The sequence below is a fragment of the Cryptomeria japonica genome, chromosome 2, assembly GCF_030272615.1.
Source record: "Cryptomeria japonica chromosome 2, Sugi_1.0, whole genome shotgun sequence".
Lineage (NCBI taxonomy): Eukaryota > Viridiplantae > Streptophyta > Pinopsida > Cupressales > Cupressaceae > Cryptomeria > Cryptomeria japonica.
The window spans coordinates 329,657,885-329,673,370 of NC_081406.1; positions in this window are offsets into that span (position 1 = coordinate 329,657,885).

Sequence of the window (15,486 nt, forward strand, 5' to 3'; positions counted from 1 at the left end):
CATCCCAAAACTTTAAAAAATACACACTCTCCTTGAATTTAATTCCCCATGAAAGGGGCATAGCTGTTTTTTGGTTCACAGGGTGAAATTAGCCTCCATGCCGCCACATTGGACACCACTATCACCATCTCACTACCACTTCCCCAGCTCTTCACTTCTGTAGAGTTTTATTTCCTCACTTCTGCCCCTTCAGCTCTATCTTAGCTTATAACACACAAAAAAGGAGTGATATAATTTTATTGAAATAAGTATATTCTTAATTAGATTCAACATTGTATGAATATTTTCAAATAAAATAATTTGATTGAATGTTATATAGTTTAAATATTCCAAAAAAATTATTTGTTTAATTTATTTGAATATGTCCAATTTATTTGACATAATCACTAGTTTATTTTGAATGGAGTCTAATTTATTTGATATGAATTGATTATTGGGCATTTGTTTTAGAATGTTTTCGCTAATTTTAATTAAATATTATATTTTTATAAAATTATTTAGGTGGCATTCTAAATGGCTATTTTTTTCATTTTGTATTTTTCATTTGATTTTTAATTTTTTTTAAATTTTAAATTAAGTAGATTTTGTTCATTTTATTTAAATTAGCCTTTTGACAAAAAAAATATTTTTTAATTTTTATCTAAATTGTTTTAATGGGTGATTAAGTTTTTATTTCAACATAAAATTAATTTAGTGAAGATGACCTAACTTCAATTAGAGTTTTCAATTTCTTGCTTACAAAAACCGTTTCTTCTATTTTCTTAGTTTCTGTAATGCCCCGCCAGAAACCCTAAAGGAAAACAATACATCTAGGCAACTAAAGGGTGTAATAAATTTTTTTTTAAAGATTAAGTGCATTAATTATAACAATAACACGTTTAATAACACAACGGAAGTCTAACGTATGATTTCCTAAGGGTAACCAACGAAGATTAATTTGTAAATTGTATTAACACCATGGTTAATCCATTTGTTCATCTAATTAGGAAAATTAAATGCTTAAGACAAAATCTACACATACATCTAAATTTCATAATGAAAGAATCAAAGTATTCCAAAGCAATTATTTTCCCATAGAACATATATATAAAAGATCAAGCAACTGAAATAGCATACATTCCAATGATCCAATATTACAATATCCAGAAATACATGGTCTCCAATAATACCATGGATTACAAAGTTACAATATCAAGGTTACATAAAAGTTTGATACAATGACTACAAGGTCTCAACTGAAAAATGATCACGAACATGAGCTGGTACATAAACCACGAACCATGAAACACCAACGAAGCCTTTCCTTGCCTAAAGATACAATCCAGAACATCCGATGGGAAGTGGCACTACCACCCGACCATGTGATCCCTAAATGGAACCGCCCCATCATGCTTGGAGATAGAAAACCCTCAAGTAAGAAAAGTAAGACAAGTACGAAAGGACTACAAGACTCTGCAAACATCCATGTCACTCAACTCACAAAACACTAGTGACTCTAAGGAGAGAGTGTCATTGCATAGCTTAAGATGGATACCATGGTACAACCTCCATAGGTCCCGACCCCCATCCTGGGTTATCCTGGTAACCTCTCCCGAGCCTCCGGTTCCAACTAAGTCTCATGCGGGCCCTACCAATTCTTTTGTGAAGAGAAGGTGGTAAGTTTTCCATTCTAGGCCTTCTCGCTACATTATGAGCCCTGTACTAGCACTCACCTATGCATGAGGTACATTATCTTAATTAATATTTAATCTACCCACCCCCTATTCAATTATTAGGTTATCACTTTTTAACTAACTTTCGATGGGTTATCCTATCATCCACTTTGGGCACGACCCCTGCTCAAAAACCACTCTCTCATAAGACACTAACAGGAAAGGTCTCTCTACGAGAACTCTATGGCGAAACAGACAGCCATAACTAATCCTAACAAAGCACAAGTGAAGGATACACAATCACTAACCCAAGATTGACCACTTGGACAAAACACACAATGGCTCACATCAATAAGGTTATACAACAACACCTGGCCAAGGAGATATAACCACATATGACATAATGACAACACGACCAAAATTGCAATGAAATTAAGCTTGTCTAAGAGCACCATTTACACAAGATCCTATTACAGGAAATCTTTTCATAAACAACCAAAAACCATAAATAACTTGCAATTTAAGAATTTTCAAATAATAAGAATTTACAACTATTTTAATACAAAGAAATAAAACTTGTCATTTGTCCAATAAAGTTAAATAAATTCACATATGAATTAATCTCCTAATGTGTTGACAAGCATAAATATGGAATCTTAAATTATAAGCTTTTCCCGAAATAACTAAATTCTGAATTTAATTATATATATATAAAGAAACAAAAAAAATCTTCAACTACCAAATTTCCACATTTATATTTTACAAAGAACTCATTTAATTCCATAGCAAAAGAAATTACTTTAAATTAAAATAATCTATAATAAAACAACTATATATATATATATATATATATATATATATATATTTAAAAAATCTTATTATTTTATTTTTTTTGAAAACTAAATTAAAATATATATATAAAAAAACAAAATTAAAACTTAATTTTAATCCACTATTTGCTACCCTAAGGTAGCGGTGCTACCATATGGCAGCCAATGCTACCAATGGCAGCGCTACTGCCATAGGTGTTGTTGCCCTATGGCAGCAGCTGCTACCGTTAGGTAGCTGCTGCGTGGGTAGAGGCAATGCCTCCCCACAATTTTTTTTATAAATTTTTTTTAATAAATTTTTTTTATAATTTTTCTTTTTAAAACATAAAAAAATAAATTCCAATTTCATTATAAAAACCCTGCAACAGAACTAACATTAAAATAAAATTCCCAATTCAATAAAATTCATTCACATAATTTTATTCCAATTATTATTTTTTTTAAATTAGATAATCCAATAAATTTAATTCACAATTAAATTTATTTCTAAAATAATCAACAAATTTCACAGAGATACCATTATTTGAAAGACTATCAGAACAAATCAAACAAGAGAGGATAATTTCTTAGGTAAATACCCTTTCTCACAAATCTTGCAATTTCCATGCATCATAAAATCTTGACAAATTTTCCATAATAATTTTCCTAATTTTCTCAAAATTAAATTCTTCCCATAAACTAGAAATAATCATCAGGCATGAATTTTAAATCAAAACCTGAATTAACCAGAAGAGGGTTTTGGATTTGACAATAATTTACACACACATCATTCAGTGAAAAATGGAAGAAATAGAATTATTTTCTTAAAAACAAACAATCAAAAGAAGCCACCCAACCTAGTATAGCTTTCTTGGAAGAAATCTGTAAAAGAGCCCTAATCTTTTCAACAAGCTTCCAATAAATTTCTTCACCTAAAATCCTGACTTGTTTCCTGTGTAACCCCTAAAATGAAGACCTATTCCCTTTTAAACTAAAATTCTAGGTTGCATATCTTTTTCCCCAAAAACCTAAATTTAGTAATAAAAACAATTTTATTTTATTTTCTAATTTTCTAACAAAAGGGCTTTGGCCCTAGCTCACCCGGTCGTGGATCGCAACTTAAGGCGTGGGTCTGCTCCCCATGGTCTTGAGTTTGAGTCCCCGATTGTGTTAACTCTGTGTGTGTTGCTACCTTGTGAGTGGGTCGTACACACTGGGGGATTAGTCTTGCTTCTGGGTCGTACACATTGGGGGATTAGTCTTGCTTTTGCAAGGACACCTCCAGATTCCACGATAGTGAATATAAAAAATTTTCTAACAAAAGATAAGTTAACATGCAATAATTAAAAATCATTATTCTTTCTTTTCTTTTCTTTTCTTTTCTCATGCAAATTAATTAATTTTCTAAATAAAGAGATTAAAACAAAGCTTTAATTCTAATTAATTCTTTTATTCATTTATTTATTTATTTATTCTTTTGTTCTTTTATTTATTTAAAATTCATGGAAACAATAAATGAAATTAATTTAATTTATTTTTCACTAAAATTTAAATAAAATATATTTCTAATATCTTGCAGCTTGCAACTTAATTTAATTTTTTTTTTTTTAATTAATTAAATTTATAATCTCAATGCATAAAATATATAATTCCAAAAATACCAATTATGAGATAATTCCAGAAATTTCATTAATTAATTAAAACCATAAAACACACAACTGAGCAAATCAAAGCAAAGACTCGTAAATAGATCAAACAACAAAATACGAAGGCCGAACAAATTGACAGGATGACCAACTGACAACACTCACACGAGTGTAACTAAATAAAATAGGGTCAACTACTATCTCCTCCACTTCCATCGAAAAATATAAGAGACGCTCAGACCTGTGAAGCTAGGTGGAGACGATACCCTGTACCTACCCGGTACTTGTACCTGCAATATCTTGCATGACCGAACCACACATGCATATATACAATATAGAAGACACGGCATACACACCGATGAAGGAGAATTGTGACGTTCCCTGTCTCACCGAAATGAGTGAAGGAAAATTTTCCCCTTGCATCCAATACACTCGCAAACACACAACATATAATTCCACATTGCATAAATAAAGTAAAATGTCAGTACATAGTAATAATCCATAAAATGTCATAAATCACAAATACTGAAATACTGCAAATAAATTATGCATCTCATATCTAGATAAAGCATGAAATAATGTCATAAAAATCTGAATAACACATCATGGTAACATATCCACTGAAAAAAAACAATAATAAAGTACGAGTCTAAAGAGTTCAAACAAGTAGGGGTACTACATTCTCCCCCCCAAAACTAGGCTTAATCCTAGAAGCCTAAAATAAATAAGAATACAGCTCTCTCATCTTCGCTGCATCCTCCCAAATCGTCGAGGTCTCATCATTTGGGTCCCATAGGACCCTTACCTGGTCGATGGTTCGATCCCTGAGGGTCAAATCTTGACGCTGAAGAATGCGCATGAGCTCCATGGAAAGCTGCCCATCCTCGACCTGCAAAGAATTCCAATCAAGAACATGTGTCACATCAGGATGATAAGGTCAAAGAACTGAAACATGAAAGAGATTGTGGATGCGGGATAGACTTGGTGGCAAGGCAAGACGGTAGGCAACAGGTCCTATCCTCTCAAGGATCTCAAAAGGTCCAACAAACCGATGCGCCAACTTAGAACCCTTTCATAATGGATTAGACTCTTCCATGAACGCACTCTCAAGAACACACGGTCATCAATAGAAAACTGACGATCTACCCTATGAGCATTTGCATACTTCTTCTATCTATCTTGTGCTGCTACTAAATGCTCATGAATCCTATCTACCTACTGCTCCATCTCCCAAAGAATGTCCGGTCCTAAAAGCACCCTGTCCTCTAACCAATCCCAACTCAAAGGAGTGCGGCAAGGACGGCAATACAATGCCTGAAAGGGGGACATACCTATGGAGCTATGATATCCATTGTTATAAGCAAACTCCACTAGATAGATATAGTCCTCCCAACGTGACTGTTGGTCCATCACATACATGCGAAGCATGTCCTCTAACACCTGATTCACTCGCTATGTCTGACCGTTTGTCTCTGGATGATAAGATGAACTAAAGTTCAACTGAGTCCCCAAAGCATGCTGAAGTGAGGTCCACAATGCTGAAGTAAAGACAGGATCTCTATCAAACATGATCCACCTCAGAATCCCATGCGATCTCACTACATCTTCCAAGAAGACTCGTGCCACCACTGCTGCCGTATAGGATGCTCGAATAGGAACAAAATGAGCAACCTTAGTCAATCTATCAACAATGACCATGATAGCATCATGATGACATGAAGAGACATGCAATCCAATAATGGAATCCATGGAAATGATATCCCATTTCCAATCCAGTACCAAATTAGGCTATAAAAGCCCTGCTGGGTGCTGATGCTCTGCCTTCACTTGCTGACACTCTAAACACTTCGACACAAAATCAGCAATGTCATGTTTCATACCAGCCCAATGATAAATCTGTCTAAGATCTGCGTGCATCTTTTTGACACCTGGATGTGCTGAATAAGGTGCACGATGGGCCTCAGTCATGATTAAAACATGAAGACCCTCCAAAGGAGGTACATAGATCTGTCCATGGTGAGGAAGAAGTCCATCTGCCTCAAGGTTATATCCAGAAAATCTACCCTCTAAAGGCCTTCCGGACTCTATCACTGTTCTAACATCCTGATACCAAGTATCCTGAGGAAGAACTCCAAGAATCCTCTCTCTCAAGTCTACTCCAAGGGACAATGCTAAAACTTCATGCCGCCTACGACTCAAAGCATCTACCACTACATTCTCTTTCCCCTGAATATAACAAACCTCAAAATCATACTCGCAGAAGAATTCCATCCATCTTTGTTGTCAAGCATTCAAGTTCGGCTATGTGAATATATACTACAGACTGCGATGATCACTATGCAGCTCAAACCGATGCCCTAATAGGAAATGTCACCATATAACCAAAGCATGAACTACAGCTGCCAACTCTAAATCATGAACTGGATAGTTCAACTCATGGTTCTTGAGTTTGCGAGACTCATAAGAAACCACACATCCATCCTGCATAAGTACTGCACCTATACCTTTCAAAGAGGCATCTGTGCATACCATAAAATCTCTAGATGGATCAGGAACTGCCAAAATCGGAGCACTGACAAGGAGATCCTTCAAGGTCTTAAAAGCTACTTCACATTTTTATAACCAAACAAACTTCTTCCCTTTTCTCTAAAGAGAAGTAATCAGGTGTCCTATCCGGGAAAAGCCTTCAACAAAGCGACGGTAATATCTGGCCAAACCCAAAAAACTCCTAACTTCTGAAACATTGGTCAGCACTGGCCAATCAACAATGGCTTGGATCTTTGAAGGATCCACATATATACCTTCTCCCGAAACCACATGACCAAGATAATTCACCTCAGTCTGGAAGAAGTCACACTTTGCCAAATTGGCATATAGCTGATTCTCCCTCAAGCACTACAGTACCTGACGTAAGTGACCCTCATGCTCCTCCATAGATCTAGAATAAATCAGAAAGTCATCAAAGAATACAATGATGAAACGATCAAGGTAGGTGCGAAAAACCCCATTCATTAAGCTCATGAAATCTGAAGGTGTGTTCGTTAACCTAAATGGCACCACTATGAACTCATAGTGACCATAACGAGTACGAAACATTGTCTTATGAATGTTTGCATCTTGAATGCGCAACTGATGGTATCTAGACTTCAAATCAATCTTAGAGAACACCTTGGCTCCCTTAACCTGATAAAAAAGGTCATCTATATGAGGCAATGGATATCTATTCTAGATGGTTACCTTATTCAGCTGTCGGTAATCAATGCATAACCAAAGAGAACTATCTTTCTTTTTAACGAAGATAACAGGCACACCCCAAGGGGAAACACTAGGACAAATGAATCCCTTGGCCAACAATTCTTCTATCTACAATTTCAACTCACTCAACTCCTGAGTAGTCATCTGATATGGAGCTCTCGAAATAGGTTCTACACTAGGAACCAAATCGACACAAAAGTCTATGTCTCTCTTCAGAGGCATACCAGGAATATCCAATGGAAACACATCAGCATACTCTCTAAGAATAGGGTGACTATCAAGAGTGATTTATCGATTCTCTGACTCATCCAATTCCTCAAGAGTAACTGCAAAAAGATAACATCCTCTACGCATGCACCGTTTAAGTTCCATAGCGAAGATCATACGCAGGGATACCGGCCTCTATACTTCCACAATCTCCACTTCTCTGCCAAGGTCATCTAAACACTCCACTGTCTTCTTGCAACAATCTACACGAGCACTGTGAGATGATAGCCAATCCATCCCCAATACAACTCCATAAGAACCCAAAGGAATAAACTGAAGGTCAACTAAAGTAACTATGGTTCCTAGGTTCAACTCACAACTGGGAACAAAGGCATCTACAAAAACACGGACACCTGTAGACAACTCTACTTGCCACCTATCCACCTACTTAGTAGACGTAAGTCCGCACCGCTCCACAATGGATGAAGAAATAAAAGAATCTGAAGCTCCAAAATCAAAAAGTACGGAGATAGGGATTCCATGCAACATACCTGCTGCCTCAATGACTATACCCTGATGATCAGCTTAGCAGTCATCTACCACTACAAACACTCTATGGGATCTCCCTGCATCTCCCACTGTAGGCTCTGATGCTACTGGCCTCTAACTACCAGTGTTGTGGAAATGCTAAGGGCACTGCGTAGCTCTGTGACCAAACTACCCACAAGAGAAGCAAGCTCCTCTATTACCCATCGGTCCACTAGACTGCTGGAAACTACCCTAGCTAGGGGCGTGAGATGCACTCTACAAGGTCTGCCCTGTAGGGCCTTGTCTACCCCTCTGCCAGTTCCTGTTCTTCTTAAACTGAGAATTGCCACTCTTCTAGCCCTAGAACTATTTTGGTTTCGACTATTGCTACTACTATTGTCCACCCTTAGCGGGTGCCTGAGGAATCCTAAATGGTGCAGTTGACAGGGACTGATTCCTACGAGCTCTATTCCCACTGGAAGGTGCACTCCTTATCTGCACACCCATCTGACCACCAAGTGCACGGCTAAGGTTTAGCTAAACCAATCTGGCTTTCGCCATGGCTATCTCAATTGAAGGTGGCTCAAACACCCTCACTCCTCCACTAATGTGGTCATTCAACCCCCTCAAGAAGTGTTGTACAAGCATAGCTTCATCATTACCAATTCTGACATATTGTTTGAGCTCATAGAACCTATGCTCATACTGGTCTACTATCATCCCATACTGACGCAAGGCATAGAACTCATTTGCTCGAGTCTACCTCCACTGGGGTGAGAGAAATCGTTCTCTGAATATCTCCAGAAATAGCTCCCATGTAATAGTGTTAATGCATACTCGTCTAATCTCCACCAGATTGAAGCAAAATTATTGAGATGCATAATAGCACATCTCGCCTTGGTGTTGCTACTATATGGAAACATAGCGAAGCACCGGTCCAAACCAATGAGCCAGGTCTCTTCCTTAAGACCAGTACCCATACCATTAAAGTAAGGAGGATTGGACCTCATCAAGTCCTTTATGTGACCCAAGGAAGGTGGATCTCAAACAATTGGAATCTCCCTCCTCCTGGGTGATCTCTCCCTTTCTCTTTCCTCTGGAACCTTCTGAAGCGGCTCCTCAACTTGAGCATGAATAGGCTGCTCAAACTCAGGCCTTTGGCCTAACCTAGCCAGAACCTCTTGAAACATCTGTCTTAGCTCTTCCCTTTCAGGAACCTTCTCTCCTGCATGCTGAGAATTCTGATGAACAGACTGTTCCTGCTCCTGATGAACGGACTGTTCCAGCTCAACACTCATATGAGTGGGTGGTGGTGAAGGACTGTGATGGTTAGAACCACGACCCCGTCCTCCACCTCTGCATCCTTTGCGACCACCTGTACGACCACCTCCTTTAGCTTTCCTAGCCATGACCTGGTACCATAAAAGAGAAAACAGTTCAGATCTACAGCAAGGATAAGACAAGACAGATACAAACATTATGACCTAAGCAAGATGGTCAATTGAAAGGCACACTACAAACCTAGAGTACCCAGTGTTGAAACTTGGGCTCTGATACCAAATGTAATGCCCTGCCAGAAACCCTAAAGGAAAAAAATACATCTAGGCAACTAAAGGGTGTAATAATTTTTATTTTAAAAGATTAAGTGCATTAATTATAACAATAACACATTTAATAACACAATGAAAGTCTAACGTATGATTTCCTAAGGGTAACCAACGAAGATTAATTTATAAATTATATTAACACCATGGTTAATCCAATTGTTCATCTAATTAGGAAAATTAAATGCTTAAGACAAAATCTACACATACATCTAAATTCCATAATGAAAGAATCAAAGTATTCCAAAGCAATTATTTTCCCATAGAAAATATATACAAAAGATCAAGCAACTGAAATAGCATACATTCCAATGATCCAATATTACAATATCCATAAATACATGGTCTCCAATAATACCATGGATTACAAAGTTACAATATCAAGGCTACATAAAAGTCTGATACAATGACTACAAGGTCTCAACTGAACAATGATCACGAACATGAGCTGGTACATAAACCACGAACCATGAAACACTAGCGAAGCCTTTCCTCGCCTGAAGATACAATCTAGAACATCGAATGGGAAGTGGCACTACCACCCGACCATGTGATCCCTAAATGGAACCACCCCATCGTGCTAGGAGATAGTAGAAAACCCTCAAGCAAAGTAAGACAAGTACGACAGGACTACAAGACTCTACAAACATCCATGTAACTCAACTCACAAAACACTAGTGACTCTAAGGAGAGAGTGTCATCACATAGCTTAAGATGGATACCATGGTACACCCTCCATAGGTCCCGGCCCCCATCCTGGGTTATCCTGGTAACCTCTCCCGAGCCTCCGGTTCCAACTAAGTCTCATGCAGACCCTACCAATCATTTCATGAAGACAAGGTGGTAAGTTTGCCATTCCAGACCTTCTTGCTACATTATGAGCCCTGTACTAGCACTCACCTATGCACGAGGTACATTATCTTAATTAATATTTAATCTACCCACCCCCTATTCAATTGTTAGGTTATCACTTTTTAACTAACTTTCGATGGGTTATCCTATCATCCACTTCGGGCACGACCCCTGCTCGAAAGCCACTCTCTCTCATAGGACACTAACAGGAAAGGTCTCTCTATGAGAACTCTATGGCGAAACAGACAACCATAACTAATCTTGACAAAGCACAGGTGAAGGATACACAATCACTAACCCAAGATTGACCACTTGGACAAAACACACAATGGCTCACATCAATAAGGTTATACAACACCACCTGGCCAAGGAGATATAACCACATATGACATAATGACAACATGACCAAAATTGCAATGAAATTAAGCTTGACTGAGAGCACCATTTACACAAGATCCTATTATAGGGAATCTTTTCTTAAACAACCAAAAAGCATAAATAACTTGCAATTTAAGAATTTTTAGATAATAAGAATTTACAACTATTTTAATACAAAGAAATCAAACTTGTCATTTGTCCAATAAAGTTAAATAAATTCACATATGAATTAATCTCCTAATGTGTTTACAAGCATAAATATGGAATCTTAAATTATAAGCTTTCCACGAAATAACTAAATTCTGAATTTAATTATGTATATATAAACAACAAAAAAATTCTTCAACTACCAAATTTCCATATTTGTATTTTACAAAGAACTCATTTTATTAATCCATATCAAAAGAAATTACTTTAAATTAAAATAAGCTATAATAAAGCAACTATATATATACATATATATATATATATATATATATATATATATATATATATATATATATATATATATATATATATATATGTATATATACATATATGTATATATGTATATATACATATATGTATATATGTATATATACATATATGTATATATGTATATATACATATATGTATATATGTATATATACATATATGTATATATGTATATATATATATATATATATGTATATATGTATATATATATACATATATACATATATATATATATATATTTAAACAATCTTATTTTTATTTTTTTTTGAAAACTAAATTAAAATATATATTAAAAAAAAACAAAATTAAACTTAATTTTAATCCACTATTTGCTACCCTAAGGTAGCGTTGCTGCCACAGGTAGCAGCTGCTACCCTTGGGTAGCGTTGATGCCCTATGGCAGCAGCCACTACCTTCGGGTAGCATTTCTGCCCTATGACAGCAGCCGCTACCATTAGGTAGCTGCTGCGTGGGTAGAGGCAATGCCTCCCCACAATTTTTTTTATAAATTTTTTTTAATAAATTTTTTTTATAATTTTTTTTTTTAAAACATAAAAAAATAAATTCCAATTTCATTAAAAAAACCCTTCAACAGAAATAACATAAAAAATAAAATTCCCAATTCAATAAAATTCATTCACAGAATTTTATTCCAATTTTTTTTAAAAAAAATTAGATAATCCAATAAATTTAATTCACAATTAAATTTATTTCTAAAGTAATCAACAAATTTCACAAAGATACCATTATTTGAAAGACTATCAGAACAAATCAAACAAGAGAGGATAATTTCTCAGGTAAATACCCTTTCTCACAAATCTTGCAATTTCCATGCATCATAAAATCTTGACAAATTTTCCATAATAATTTTCCTAATTTTCTCAAAATTAAATTCTTCCCATAAACTAGAAATAATCACCAGGCATGAATTTTAAATCAAAACCTGAATTAACCAGAAGAGGGTTTTGGATTTGACAATAATTTACACACACGTCATTCAGAGAAAAATGGAAGAAATAGAATTAATTTCTTAAAAACAAACAATCAAAAGAAGCCACCCAACCTGGTATAGCTTTCCTAGAAGAAATCTGTAGAAGAGCCCTAATCTTTTCAACAAGCTTCCAATAAATTTCTTCACCTACAACCCTGACCCGTTTCCTGTGTAACCCCTAAAATGAAGACCTATTCCCTTTTAAACTAAAATTCTAGGTTGCATATCTTTTTCCCCAAAAACCTAAATTTAGTAATAAAAGCAATTTTATTTTATTTTCTAATTTTCTAACAAAAGATAAGTTAACATGCAATAATTAAAAATCATTATTCTTTCTTTTCTTTTCTTTTCTCATGCAAATTAATTAATTTTCTAAATAAAGAGATTAAAGCAAAGCTTTAATTCTAATTAATTCTTTTATTCATTCATTTATTTATTTATTCTTTTGTTCTTTTATTTATTTAAAATTCATGGAAACAATAAATGAAATTAATCTAATTTATTTTTCACTAAAATTTAAATAAAATATATTTCTAATATCTTGCAGCTTGCAACTTAATTTTAAAAATTTCTTTTAATTAATTAAATTTATAATCTCAATGCATAAAATATATAATTTCAAAAATACCAATTATGAGATAATTCCATAAATTTAATTAATTAATTAAAACCGCAAAACACACAACTGAGCAAATCAAAGTAAAGACTCATAAAAAGATCAAACAACAAAATACGAAGGCCGAACAAACTAGCAGGACGACCAACTGACGACACTCACACGAGTGTAACTAAATAAAATAGGGTCAACTACTATCTCCTCCACTTCCATCAAAAAATATAAGGCACGCTCAGACCTGTGAAGCCAGGTGGAGACGATACCCCGTACCTACCCAGTACTTGTACCTGCAATATCCTGCATCACCGAACCACACATGCATATATAAAATATAGAATTCACGACATACACACCGATGAAGGAGAATCGCGACGTTCCTTGTCTCACCGAAATGAGTGAAGGAAAATCATCCCCTTACATCCAATACACTCGCAAACATACAACATATAATTCCACATTGCATAAATAAAGTAAAATGTCAGTACATAGCAATAATCCATAAAATGCCATAAATCACAAGTACTGAAATACTGCAAATAAATTATGCATCTCATATCCAGATAAAGCATGAAATAATGTCATAAAAATCTGAATAACACATCATGGTAATGTATACACTGAAAAAAAACAATAATAAAGTATGAGTCTAAAGAGTTCAAACGAGTAGGGTTACTACAGTTTCTCTACCTTAAGTTCCTACACATAGTTCTAAAATACAAATTAATACAGGACACAATTGATTTATTCAAAACTTCATTAAAATAAATTCAAGAATCATAATTTTTTTATTATTAAATTGATAAGTAATGGTCAATATTCCCCCAAAAAATGAAAAAAAAATGATTAGAGCTAGTCCAATTTTGTAGAAAAACAAAAAAAAAATAGCATTGTGGGTCTAAGAACTTGGAAAGGTTCAAAAAGGTTATTATTTCAAAAAGCCTTTCTAATTATTTTCCTTAGCTTATTTCTATGATATTACTATTTTTCTACTTCAAAAGAATGTTAATGGATACGAACATCCAATTAAAAAAAACAATTGAAGAATTCCAAACTAAACTATTCCACGATGGAGAATCATCATCATCATAGTTAAAAAATTTGAATCATATCTCATAGGAGCCAAAATCACTACTTATGTGTCATATACATGTTGCAGTTTTGATGGTGATGATGTTGAATGGTTGTCATTGATGTCTCTGATGTTCTTTGTATTGGTGATTTGGAATAAGTGTTCCCGAAATATTTGGTGCTCCGGAAGATGTGTTTGTAGATCAATATGTTTTGGGTGATTCAAATATTTTGGGTTATCATATATGGTGTTGATTGATGGTATTCATACATACATCTTGGTTCCATTCTTGTTTTTGACATTTTGGGTGATGATGTTGTTGGCATATGCACACTCCAATGAGACATTGTAGGTGATTGAATGTTTTGTCATTGATGGCAACCTTACAATCCTATGGCACTAGCAAGGCATTATACCAGAAAGGCATTACACTGGCAAGATAGTTCATCGGCATCAACGATCAGACTCTACACCAACACTTAGACCATCAGCACCGACACAAAGAAAGGAAGTATATCAGCACAGAGGCTGATGGGATTTTGTTATATTATATTTTGTTTATTATTGTAAAAACTTTGTAAGCCGACTTGGAATGTTGTAAAATGGCTCTTATATATAAGAGAGATCATTGTAGACATTTTGTAAGTTAAGAAAGTGATGTAAGCGAAATGGAAAAATATTAAGGCAGACCTATTATGCGAAATATAGGTTAAAAGGTTTATGTAAGAAGCAAAGCAGCAACCGGTACTAGATCAGGAATTATAGATGCTATTGTAAAGCAGTACAAGATATTGGATTTGTATAATCCACATTGTAAGTCAGTGAGACTTCCCATTTGAGCAGTGAGCTCTAGGCACTTGGCCTTCCTGCATGTGTAGGCCCCTCTTGTAAGTAATATTCTCTTATTGGCTAGTAAGTGGATATTGTGGGTCACAAATCCCACCGAGTTTTTTTCCCACACTGGGTTTCCTCATTAAATCCTTGTGTTATGGTGTGCTTTTCATGTGGATGTTTTTAATTCTGTTTATTGCATTATTTCTTGCATATCGGTATACTGTTATAATATGTTCTGCATGTTTTAAGTCAAGAAATTCTACTCACCAGTTAGATACTGATTCATCCCCCCCACCCCTCTCAGTATCTATGGGAATCCTAACAATTGGTATCAGAAATAGGAACAACAACAGAAACAGGAACAGGTTCATGAGGAAACAGTGCCACCGGCAACTGGAGAAGTAGAAAAACCATTTCTTAAGGAAATGCAAACACAAACAGACCTACCAGAGGTCAATATAAGCTTGGTTACTTCCACCGGCGGTACTCAGAATGTAGGTTCCTCATCATCAGGCTACAAATCAACTAATGTGACTAAAGTACTCCTAGATTCAATTAAAAGGATAACAGA